Source organism: Poecilia reticulata, chromosome 23 (assembly GCF_904066995.2).
Source record: "Poecilia reticulata chromosome 23, P_reticulata-male-v2, whole genome shotgun sequence".
Taxonomy (NCBI): domain Eukaryota; kingdom Metazoa; phylum Chordata; class Actinopteri; order Cyprinodontiformes; family Poeciliidae; genus Poecilia; species Poecilia reticulata.
Window position 1 is genome coordinate 16936568 of NC_088852.1, and position 13533 is coordinate 16950100.

The following is a 13533-nucleotide window of genomic DNA, read 5'->3' on the forward strand; positions in this document are numbered from 1 at the left end:
GTTCCATAGAGATCTAGACTTGGAATGATCTAACTTTTTAATGCTACGTTTAAGAATACTGTCATCTTTATGCTGACGACAGCTTATTTTGTCTTGAAATAATCAAGTTTACTCGCATAGCACATTTCAGCAAGAAGGCAGTTCAAAGAGCTTTACTTCATGAAAACATAAAAACATCATAAACCCATCATACAGTCAACGACTGAAAACCAGTAACAGACATTGCATTTGTCAAATGCCATTGATAAAATCATATCGATTGGTTAATGTTCCATTGCTTAGAGTTCAAAAGCAACTCTGAACAGGTGGGGGGTTTTAGCCTCGATTTAAAGGAAGTCAGTGTTTCAGCCATTTTGCAGTTTTTTGGAAGTTTGTTCCAGATTTGTGGTGCATAGAAACGGAATGTTGCTTCTCCATGTTTGTTTCAGGTTCTGGTTCTAATGCAGAGCAGACCATGTTCTTCAGGTGATCAAAGGCTGACTTTATGTGACTCTAAAAAAAAGTGAAATATTGCAGTATACTACAGTAAAATAGAAATTTCTCAGAGATGTTGAAAAGTGATGTGGCAATTCCAGCTGGAGCCAAAATGAGTTATGTTGGTGGATTCAACATGTGCAATATTGACAACGGACCATATTATCGGCTATTTATGTTACAGATCTGAATAAAAACTATGGCATTATGAGCTCACAAGGGCTTGGGTCACAATAGTAGAAATATTTCATAGCAAAAAGGGGGAAAACAAAAAGAAATTATAGTACAATAAAGTGACAGGATTAAAGGTTTGTATTTTCTATTTAAGTACAAGGAGAATTACGATTCTTTAATTATTTGATTTAACTTCGACGTTATGTGAAAATCTGTTTCTGACTGACAACTTGGATGAATCTTTAAATATATTTCTCCTTCCAAACAGGCATTCTGTGGAATATTAAGCACAGAGTCAATGGTGTTAAATAAACACCATCATGATGAACAGAAACAAAGGGAGCACATAAAAATACATCTATGAAAAAGATTGAACAACAAAACTTTTATGACTAATTTGCCTTCAATATTCTTTGAATAAGACTTTGGCTTAAATGTATCAAGAGAAGATGACGTGAAGCTGAGCTCCCTCCCTCTCACATCTAACAGAGTCGCAGCATTTTTACCCACATTTCTGCAGAGACTTGAGAATCAAACCGACCCGCAGGCTGTCCTTATCTCAGAGCCGCTTCCTTTAGAGCAAGATGATCCTGCTACTCTGTCTGCTCTGCTTCATCTGTGGAGACCCTGCTTGGAGTCTGGAGGTACAAGAGTTCACCGTTAAAGAGGATATTCAGCAGGTGGCCGTGGCTAACAACAATCTTTATGTCGCTACAGTAAAGACACTTTATCGGTGGGTCAACCTGAATGTGACCCCCAGCCAGAACCCTGAGACGGCTCAGTTTTCCTCAAATTTTATCATTAACATGTTCTTATTTGATAAGAACAACAGATTGATCAGCTGTGGTGTGAATGAAAAACGAAACTGTTACTGTGAGATTCGGGAGAACATCAATAAACGTGTTTATAGTGACACCATCCAGGTGGGACCTCAGAGGAGCAGCAGTGGGTCTGTCAGCTTTCTGGTGGATGTGAAGGAGGATTCAGGTCTGACTGAGACTTACATTCTGACAGCGATAAAGAACCACAGAGACAAGACAGAGGAGGACAGGTGTGGGACTGATTTAAAGACAATCAACCTTTACAACACAGATCCCAGACAGACTGGAGGATTATTTTCTGGACTTGATCAGTCAGGCAGCAGTTCACCTGGGATCCAAACTGAAGCTGATGTAGAGTTTGTGGACGGATTCCAGATCAACTCAACAGTGTATCTGTTCTCCAACGTGGCATCAGGAGGTGAAACCAACAAAGTCCGTCTGATCTGGCTTCAGGCTGAAACCAGTAAAACTCAGACTCTGAAGTCTCTTCGTGGAGCGACTCTCAGTTCCTCTGGAGGTGAAGGCAGCAGACTGCTGGCCTCCTCGATCGTCTCAGGTGGACAGCAGGTCCTGTGGAGTGGAGTGTTCAGTGTGGATAAAGGAGGAGAAAACACTGAGCTGCTGCTGTTTGACATCAGTCCTGATCTCAGCAGGGATTCATACACAGATCCTGACTTTTATACATCGGTGAACAAGCCAAACAACCCGGTGAGTTGCTGTATATGCTGTGGAGCAAGACATATTTATTCCAATTTAATTTGTTGTCATAGTTAAATATTTCAGATTTTTACTTGCGCAAGTCATTAAGCAACTAAAAATCAAAAATGTTAAACTTTTGTAATTTTATACAAATATAAATATACTACATTATAAAGTAGTTTTAATTTTGAATTAAAATTACAACATTTTAATCTAATTTTGTAATGGAAACACAGAGATTGTGTGTTTTCAACATTAAAAGAATGTTGACAAAGATTTGTGGACATTTTTAATGGAAACACAGCTACCAAAGAATATTTATATTCTATTCAGTCTCAGTTGTCTATAAATACCAACCTGGTAAAGGATATGTTGTAAAATACTAGATGAAGGCAGAAAGGCGAGTTTCTACGCTCCTTAGTGGGGGGCGCCGATTTATGTTTTCCCATGCACCTGATGCATGCATCTTAGTTTATTCTTGCAATTTGTTCTTCATTCATTTCCATTTAGTTTCCTTTGATTAGTATTATCATCTCTTGGTTTATTGCTATGTCCACTTTAGTTCATTTCCTGTTGCTAGATTTATTTTATCATTTATTGACCATCAGTAATCTCATCACCTGCTGCGCCTCCTAATCGTCATGTGTTTCACATCATGTGTTGATTTTTCACTGTTCAGCGTCGGATTCTCTGTTTTTATGCCATAATTCACATCTAGTTCGTCGCTCCGTTTTATGTCCCGCTTCTCCTGTTTCAGAGTTTTGCGCAATGTGCGCCTCGTTTTCTTTTTTTTTTCTTTTTTGCTTTACTCCCTATGGTGCGCAGCGTTCGGGAAACGTATCGATGGAGAAAAGGCAGACTGACATAAACCTTTTAAAACAACGGAAACAATTTCGGTATTCTGATTATTGAAATTTGAAAGTGCTGTGTTGTTCTATTACCTCCGTTCATACCGGACCACTTACAGCTCCGGTGTTAACGCTATAAAATGACCGCTCTCTATCGTGGTATCACCCATGGAGGGATTTCTTTATTTAAATTGGTTCATTTTTCAGAGGGATACAAAGTGAAGGTATCGTGATTTTAGTAATTGCATGTTTATAAGAGCGATTTTCTGTTGTCCTTCCATGGTAGCGGGCAGCTTTCAAATGGAAATAAAACACTTTTTAATATAAATTGCTGCTTTGACATGATCACAGAACTGCCAAAACATATGTAGCCTACATAAATACCAGACAAAGTGAATCACAGCAGCGTCATCAGCCGATGTAACGCTGAACTGATGCGGAGCGGAGCTGCGCCATGAAGCTAAAAACACTGAATAGAAGGAGAGAGCTATCGATACAGTTGCAGCCAAGCATGGTTTAATGTTACACAATACATTAAATTGTGTAACATTGCTCAAAGTCTAAACTGGTATTGTTGTGCATTTAAGGTGTAAAGTTTACCTTCGACCAAACGCCCCCCAAAGGCATCCCAGCGCCCCCCTTTTGTAAAAATGTCCGCCAGCGCCCCCTGCAGTCCTCTGAACGCCCCCTGGGGGGCGGTACCGCCCACGTTGAGAACCGCTAGACTACTGTATATAATGTTAACTTATGTCGCTCTCCTTCCTCAGAATAATATTTGCATGTAGCCATTCACGTAATCTGTCAGTAGCTTTAACTTAAAATAAAATTAATAAAACCATCCTCATTGTTGTTTATTAGGTGAAGACATGCATCTTCAAAAAAGACTTTTTCAATTTGCCTTTTTGACCAATTTAAACAAAAACCAAATAACCATATTCACTCAACCTACACTTAGCTCACTTAATAAAGTCTATAAGGAACATTTTATATTTGTAAAATATTCATCAAATCGTCAATATTCATCAGATGTAATAATGTGTCTATTTCTTAGTCAGAACCGAAGTCTCTGAAACCGCAGGCTGTTCTGTTCAAGAAGAAATACATGAGCTCTGTGCTGGCGGTGAAGCAGGACGGCTGGACGGTTTTCTTCATCGGAACAAGCAACGGGCAGCTCATTAAGGTCAGTGGTTGTGTTTCAGGAACAGATACTACATCTCATCTTAAACTGTTGTTTAAGATGAGATGGCTTTCACACAATCTTGTGTGAAAGTCACTTTCTGACAGGATCAGTTGTTCTGTACTACATAGATAGGCAGAAACATCATTAATCCTTTTGGGAGTTTCCTCCAGGAAAATTAAAGTTACAGTACAATGAAGAATGAACCTGCTGCCAGCTATAAACATACTTTGTACAGACATGAGCAAAATTCTTATAATTTGCTGGCAAGACTCATTTATTGATTCCAGATAAGTGAACAACACTGAAAATAATTCAAAATTTGGGTGTACTGTAATTGAGCTAAAACTAAAATACATTCTAAAGGCTCACTAATAGATGCAATTTCAGATTATCTATCAGGAAGTTAGAGTTGAATCACAGAAACAGAGATGCTTGTTTATAGCCTAAAGACACACAAACCCCTTCCAGAACATTTATGTGATAAACCCAGAGGCCCCCCTAGAACAAACATGCCATTTAACATTACCCCATTATAATACAGCTTACATAAGCAAAGCTGGTCTTATGTAACCAGCACATAACTACAGAGTGAAGCATGTTTGAAAGAACCAGCGAAGGTTCAAGAAATTCACAGTTTGTCCCTTCAGGAAATGGTAAACGGCCTTTACTTATAAAGTACTTTAACAAGTTCAGAGGATCCCAAAGTACTTAACAGTACATTCATCCATTCATGCACACATTATCACACTGATGGTGGTGCTACTACATTATAGCCACAGCCAGAGGCGGTCCTAGCCAGTTTGGCACCGTGAGCAAACAGATCCCATTAGAACCCCAAGTAGTTTTTTAATGACTAGAAGAGGCTGGACTGATGGAGAGTACAGTGGTACTAATCTAGGCAGGTAATAAATTTTCAGCACAAGACCAACAGAAACCAAGCTTCATCGCGTGATGAACACACAGCGTTCATCCCGCGACCCCCTGCCCCACAGCCAAACGTAACGCAACAGGAGTCCAGATTCCCCAGAGACAATTCAATCAATCAGGTTTAATTATTTAGCATATTTCAGCAACAAGGCAGTTCAAATTGTTTCATATTAGAAAGCACAAAAATATGAACTATTCTGTTGTCAGCTTCCTGTGGACAAGAACAATCGTCCAGCATGTCCAAAGGAGCACCACAGGACCAGTGGTAATGAAAACGTTTTTTCAAAAATCCTTCTGAATCCAGTGGATCATAAACACATATATCTGCAGTTTAAAAAACAGGTAACCATTTTTGCTTTTTAGTTTTTCATGTTGTTTGTACAAGACTGCATGTTAAAGTGTGTCTGAGTCTTTGAGTTTTCTTCCAGATTAAGCGCGTAACAGTATCAGACTGTGATGAATACAATAGAGTAGATGACTGTCGTATGGATCCATTCTGTGTCTGGTGTGCCTCTCAGGAAAGGTCAGAGAAACTTCAGGTGCAGCTGAATCCTTCAGAAAATTCTGAAAGTCGCGATGACATGTTTCAATTTCTTATCAGCTGTAAATTTAGTAAAGATGACTGCAAAGACGACTGGTTGTCCATCCCTGATGAATACCAACAGGAAGTGATTTCCCACAGAGTTGTGAAGGACTCCACTGGAGAGGTGAATCAATAACAGATTAATGACTTTATTCAGTTTGAACTAAAAGTTGTTTATTTCTTCTATCTGCTCCTTTCTCAGGTCAAAGTAGTCGTTAAAGTACATCTGACTGTGGCACAGACGATTCAGTCCAACTTCAACTCTCAGATCTCTACAACCTCTGAATGGCCTCGTAGGCAAAATGAGCCATAACCTCAGTACCCAGAATGCACCTGCATTCTCTTTGACAATCTTAATGCTAAAGGTCAGTAACGTTCGGTAAATAAATTTGTCATTGATCCTACATCATTGAAAACTCCTAGGCTTGCATTATTTATCATCTGGCTTATCATTAAATATTACAAATGAAAACCACAATAATAAAAACTAAACTTTACATTAATTTTGATTACAGAATATTTAAAAAGCAGGAAAAGCTGAAAGTAAAGTCATAATGGAGCTCAGTTAGTACAATCTTGTGTGAAAGCCACTTTCTGACAGGACATGATAACCTGTTCAGTTAAATTTCATTTATCCAGGGTGCAAATCATGAAAATCCCAAATCAAGATCCAGTGTGAACTGTTATTTGTTGATCCAGTATGCATGAGGCTAGACTAACATACAGCTATGTTGAAATCTGTCAGGGTTCACTTATGTGTTGTAATGCTCAATTAGAACTATTTATCAGCTTGGTTCCTATTCATCTTCTGCCAAGAAACTCTCATTTCCCATCGTGTTGATGTAACCTAATGCTGTATGAAAGCAGGCTAATCTGATAAATCTACCTGGTAAAAAACACTGAACCAGTTACCTGGGTAACCAGTGACTCAATCTACTTTACCCAGAGTTATATAATCTTAATAGCACAAAGATGTTTTTACTTGTTGAGTGTAACACAAGTGTGTGTTCTCACACCAAAATGAACAAATATTTTGCTGAGCACTAAATAGTTCATTTAGTTCCAAGACTAAATAAACTACCAGCAACCCTCCCGACCCCACTGAGGGACAAGGGTGAAAGAAAATGGATGGATGGATGGATGGACTAAATAAACTATTAAAGTGGTGAAGTCTTCCTGTGTCCTACAGTGTATGTCAGTACAAACCTCCATGTTGCTCCATATTGCAACCAAAAGCACAGAATATGAGAAGAATCATCTATACTCTGCATGTAGCCAATGGGACATCTGATAATATTTACATATAAAAATACTTTTACTTTTATTGAACAGAACTTTAAGTACAATTTCAGTAGCGCATAAATTGTAAGGTTTCCCAGCTTGTTTGGTCTTATTTATGTATTTAATGTTTAATTAACTAACTAAAAAAACCTCCTACTGTCTACATGTACACATTCATGTAGAGTGTATTAAAATGCTTCCTTCCATACAGTATTTTGTCAAAAATAACTGCTGTGATTTTTTCATTTGCAGAACTTGATGTCACTGTACAAATTACATTCAGCAGAACAACACTGACAAAGCAACTAAAGCTATTCGACTGTTCTGATACTTCACTCTCGTAAGTTCATTTACACTTTACAGATTTAAAATTTCATGATATTTTAATCAGCCAAAATTAAATCTTAACTACAAAAGTTTTCAAATGATAAATGTAGTTATTTATTTACAGAAAGGAAACTGGCCTGGGTGAATGTGAAAAAGTAATTAATATGAGAAAAAAAACCCCATAGAAATCTTTTGTGGGTTTTTGCACCGTTTGTACCTAGAATAATTATTAGCATTGTTGTGCACTGATATATTACTACAACTATGTTGAGGACCATGCACGTTGTTTTCTCCGTAGATGTCAGCAGTGCATCAGAGCTGGATGTGGCTGGAAGGAGAACCGCTGTACCTGGGACAGTGAAGGAGAGCAGAATGTAATCACACATTTTCAAATGGTTTTTAAAAGAAAGTCGACAGGTTTACCTGTTATGTATTGAGTTTTAAACCAACATCTGCCTGAAACAGTTAAATACTGAGTGGTAAAAAGAAGCAGGTTACGAAATGGAAGCAGACATTTGTACCTGTTGAATTTGTTCCTGTTCTTTATTTTGTAGGAGAGTGTTTGCCAAAAGTCCTCCTCTAAGGCAAACCTTGTGGTGAGTCTAGATGTGGATAACTTTCTACCCTCTTCTGATTCTCACCCTAAAGCAAGTTCAGAATAACACCAGAGAAAATAAAACATTGAGGCAGTTTATTTTGTGTTTTCTGCAGCCATGGAACATCTCCGTCTCTCCCAGTCGTGTGTCTTACTACGGCAGAAATCACGCTATTTTGAGAGGTCACAACCTCACAGATGTGATTGCCGTCAAGGTTCAGGCAGAAATGGACTGTTTACCACAGGAGTAAGTCACTAATTATGCTAATCTACCATTTTATGATCATCTAGCTCAAGTAAAAACATTTTAAAATGTTGGGCTCAGGAAACAATTGATCCAGGAAGAATATCATCCTTGACATTTGTGAGTCTGATTTTCATTCTTATGATATGAGATCTAAAATGAGGTTCTTTCTCCTCTGTTCCAACATGTCTGACTGATTAGATCTCCAGTTTGGAACAACACTGGTGAGAGTCTGACGTTCCACATTCCCAGAAGAACCAATGAAGCTGAAGCCAAAGTGTGTGCTGTCCTGTCTGATGGGAGTTGCCATGGCAATACTGAAATCATCTACCAGTCAGCACCATCTTGTAACGACACTTCACCACATATTTCCTGGAGAAGGTATACATGTGTTTTAGGGCTGAAATAATAAAATAACTAATCAACTAATTTAGTAATTGATTAATTGTTAACAGGGTTATGATTACCATTAGTGATATACAAACAAACCTCAGGTTCTCACCTTACATTAAGGCAGTGGTTCCCAATTTTTTTTCTCCTGGGCCCCAGTGGTTTCCAAGCACTGTCTGTGCCCCCCTGTGGATTACAACAGGGAGAGTTAGAGAGACTCTTAGAGACACCCTGTTATACTCTTCCAACCTACCTACCCCCTCGCCCCCCCCCCCCTGCACACACAGCGTTCATCCTGCGACCCCCTGCCCCACAGTTTGGGAACCTCTGCGTTAAGGTATAAAGACAAATTTTAGCAGAGGTAATGTTGACATATTATACTGTGATTTGATAGAGGATAGAGGTTTAGAGCTTCATAATAATCTCTATCAAATGAATACTCAAATTAAAAGTGTTTATTTTTTTAGGCAAACCTGAAACTTTATTTGTGCTGTGCACCTCTTTATTTACTTTATTCCAAGGAGCAAGTATATTTTTCCTATCACAGATGTTCCCTTTACAAGGACACCGAAAGTGTCCATATGTGATTGCAGAAATATCCACATTTTATAATGGATATTAAAATAACCTGATATATTATGTAGATTATGGGAGAGATCACTACTGAAGCAGCAGCACAATGTGAGTTGAAACTCTAAGCTAGTTAGCATGTGTTCCCTCATTGAATGCAAATATAGTGACAAATGATTTTTAGGTTTCCTATAAAGTGTCTCTTTAAGTACAGTATAAGTATTGATCATACATTCAGCACCAGCAAGGATTAATGGTTAAACTGTAAAGGAGAGTGGATAGTTCAAGTATCCTAAAAAGACCTAAAACCAATCATTCATCTAAAATGATTCCACAGATTTTTTGTTCCTAATGTTTACAAAATACAAATATCTCAGCAACTTATGTTTTATGATATTTCCTATTAAACATACCTGATGAAGACAAAAACATTTCATATGTGGATAATTCTTACAGGTCTAGACGACTATAATTATTTTATTCTCTTATATAGTGGGAAGAGGAAGATGCCACTTTTTGGATCTTATTTGGAATCTGTGGAAATGGTCATACACAAGTTTTTCCAACACGGGTATTACCATCATGTAGAAGCAGTTCCTGAGAACAAAAACTCTGAGGTGAGTTATGGACACAGACACATAGGTTTGCATTTTAGGACTTATTAGGACTTTGTATTGACTTCCATTCATTTTAGTAACTCCATTTATGCCTAACAGATATTTTTCCTAACCATTTATATACTAGGTCTGTAGCAATTATCTGCCTCGAAGCTTTGTTAAGTTATGTTTTACTATTTAGCACCATGTGCTCCAACTGAGTGAATATTTGTGTTGCACAACATGCTTACTTCTGTCAACGAGTTGTTGACGAATGCTTAGTGCTCATTACTGATTTAAATTTGTTTTAAAAGTATTACTAATTGCACTTTAAAAATTAGATAACTTTGTTATTAAAGGTAAAGTTTAAACAGTAATGATTTCTTGGTTAATGTCAAGTTGTCGTAACAAAGACATTTTGAATAATGTCAACTTTGTATTAAGTGTCATAATTTACCGAATTACGCTTTATGACAACAGTCATAAATATTCATGAAAGCTTATTCATGTTCATGACATGTGTTATGTCATGTCAGTCTTATTAACCCCCCTTCAAATAAAGTGTTACCACTATTTTTATGCAGAAAAATTTGCATGTTTGCCTTTTCAGGAAGGATATTTCAAGGTATGTCCAGCAGTGTAGAACATTCTCTCAGATGTTATTTTCTCCTGTGTAATTTTCCTCCTACCTGTCTCGACGGCAGCAGTAGCCAAAACAGTGTGAGAGCTTCCCTCTGAGCCAGCATCACTCAGACACGAGTCCTCAACTAGTCATATTCCATAGATTAGACTATTAATGAAAAGTTAATGTATTTCAGTAATTCAGTTCACTTGGTAACATTATATAGGTTAATGCCCCACAGACTGACATTTAGCAAGTTTTATTTATTTTAATTATGATTTTTTTTAATTATTATTCAAGAGATTAGATTGGAATATTATATCAAACCAACAAAAAATATTCTTAATGGATAAATGTCTAAATTGTTGGTAATCAGTCATTCATACTAAAAAGAAAATCTGTAATTCTGTCGGTAATAGAAAAACTCATATTGGTCATTACATCAAGGAACACATGCAGAATTTGGCTGACATTATAATTTTCCATGATCTCTGACATTGAATTCATGTCTTAGAGTTTTTATTGGCTTATTTTGTTAAGATTTTATGACATTAGGTTGTATTGTACTGATCACTTTAGTCACCAACACATTCACCTTTTTATCTTCTGGTGGTAAATTTATTTACTGTGAAGGTTTTAAAATGCTCTACAGAATCTCACTTATGAAACACCTGAAGGAAAAACTTGCTTGTGGGGCTGCAGAATGAATTTGAAAGTAGCCAACGAAACATTGCCTTGCTTAAGAATATTCTACCATCCAGACCCACAGTTTCCCACATTTATGTCAAAGAGGACAGGAAACGATGTCCAAGTCATGATCCAGGTGATTTTTTTATTTGCTTTACTTTTAGTATCTACAAGTGTTGAAAATTTCGGTTTTAATTTGTTTCTGTTGTTTTCAGTGTCTAGACTGGGTCCTGGAGATGACAACAGAAGAGTTATCAGCATGGGGCGTCAAGGATGGCAGCCAATACCCCTGCATCATGAAGAGCAAAAATAAAACACATACTGGGGCAAACTATTTCACATGTGAAATTCAAAACACAACTCATGTCAAATTTTCTCAGTTAACGGTAATATTTTTAATCGGCAACGTACAATCTGAACATTTGTGTGGTGATACATTAACAGTCCTAGTTTACAACAATGCTGCTTGTAATTTAGCTTAAGCCATTAAATCTAATGTTTAGTCTTCATGCTGTGATTCTTACCTCTAAATGGCAGTCAAACCTAAAATCATAGAGTACAAATACAACCATTTGTTCAAAAATATAATTTAACATAGTGTTGTCATTTTTTTCCCTCCAGATTAAATATGGACGAATGACAGTTCAGGTGGGGAATCCACCTCTGATTGATCAGTACCTTCTGATGCTGCGCCTTCTGCTGGTTCCCTGTGGTACTGCAGGTAAATCTGATCAAAGTTTCTGCAAAACTGTTTTAAACATGTATTCCATAGTATTTATACATATTTTGGTTTTATTAAGGAAGTTTTCCTCTATTCACAAGTCAATGTGATGTAAATAGTGACTGAAAACCGTTTCTGTTTTCTTTTTTTTTCATCTCTTCATTGAATGTCTTTCAGTGCTGGTGATTATCTGTCACTGCCTTGCTATGAAGAACAAGCCCTGATCATTGGCGTCTTTTTCCTCCTCAGAGTTCCAGAAAATAAATAATTTGTTAAATGTTGGACTCATTGACATTAGATATGATACAGCTTCTTTCAATAATTACCTTTATGTTGAACAGTTGTAATTTTTAAGAGGGAAAACCTTTTCCATGTTTTCATTTGTTGCATATTTTTTGCCATATAGAAAGCTAACAGCATCTGAGTGACCAGACCACCATTATGATAGAAATAGTTATTGTTTAGAATAATGGAGAAAACTGCAGGCGGTTGATGTAACTAAATAATCTGCCAGAGTAAAACATGCTGTGTATCTCCAGATGTTGAGGCTCAGCAGTTTGTTGCTGTGTGTTTGTTCAGTTTAATCAAAAGAACTCAGAGGTGGAGTCATTCTGTTCTGTAATTCTACTGTTAACGTCAAACCAGAGATTGCATGTTGTATTTTACAAAATCTTTTCCAGCTTATTGCAAGTAATGAAATCTGAAATGTGACCAAGGACATAAATGATAATCCTGTTGATTTTTTTGTATAGATTGACAAATATTGTAAAACTAAAACGTTTATATGCATCTTAGATCCTTTAAAAATATATTCCCTCTTTGTTTTATGCTGGCCTTTTATTTTATGCTTGCTTGTTGATATTTGGAAATGTATGTAACATATTTCAAAATATGTAGCATAAATTAGTGATTGCATAAATATTCACCCCCTTCAAAGTGAGTGACCTAATTCAACAGAGGTCCAGTCAAGTGGTCACAGTTGTCTCACAATGAGTGGAATGACTGGAGATCAGCTGAGAGGAGTGAGTGTATCAGTTAGGGGGTGGATAGAAAAAAAATCTCCTTGGCTCTGAACATCCTCTTGAGTTCAGTTCAATCCATCAAAGAATGGAAGGAATATGATCAATGTGATGATGAAAACAGCCTGAGAGACCATGAAGAAGAAGAATATAGACCCTGGAAGGTTTGTAAAGGATGAAGGTAAAATTAAATAACGAGAAATCCTGGAAGACAATTAGTTCCCATCTGCCAGAGAGCTACGGCTTCAAAGAAGATTTATTTTCCAGCAAGACAGCGACCAGCTGAAGCTACACAGAAATGGTTTTGAACAGGACAGACGTTCTGGAATGGCCCAGTCCAAGTCCAGACACTAATCCCATAAAATTTGTTGCTGGACTTGAAAATGGCCGTTGATAGCTGTTCCCCACCAACCTGACAGAACTGAAAGAGTTCAGCAGAAAGAATGGAGGAAGCCTGAAGATAAACCGATGACATGCTGTCATTTCATCTGCTGAACCGGCTGAAAGGAGAATATTTATGCCATCACTTATTTCACGTGACATGTTTAATTTTTTGTTAAAATCAGTTTTTACTTTAACATTTGAATTTTTTTTTGTAAAATTTATTGATTATTAAAACCAATAAAAGGCAGTGAGCACATTTTGCAGGCAGTCGTAAATTTTTGCTGTGCTTTCCGTCTTCCTCTGAGCTTTGGATTACCTGATGGTTGGATGTTTGGTTGAACTGTGGCCTTTAAGGCTTCTCAGCAATGATAACTTATATTTTCATAAAATT

The 13533-nt window shown here is 37.2% G+C and overlaps 1 pseudogene across 1 annotated transcript; it reads left to right on the top strand.

Moving 5' to 3' along the window:
- The first annotated feature begins 326 nt into the window (after positions 1-326).
- On the top strand, positions 327-13398 carry LOC103459687 (plexin-C1-like; annotated as a pseudogene). Its single transcript, XR_014086003.1, has 16 exons — positions 327-2177; positions 4068-4196; positions 5331-5465; positions 5552-5646; positions 5725-5830; positions 5909-6071; positions 7240-7327; positions 7613-7688; positions 7869-7908; positions 8021-8156; positions 8355-8534; positions 9607-9730; positions 10984-11154; positions 11234-11404; positions 11640-11739; positions 11917-13398. The product of XR_014086003.1 is annotated as a plexin-C1-like (transcript).
- The last annotated feature ends 135 nt before the right edge of the window (positions 13399-13533 follow it).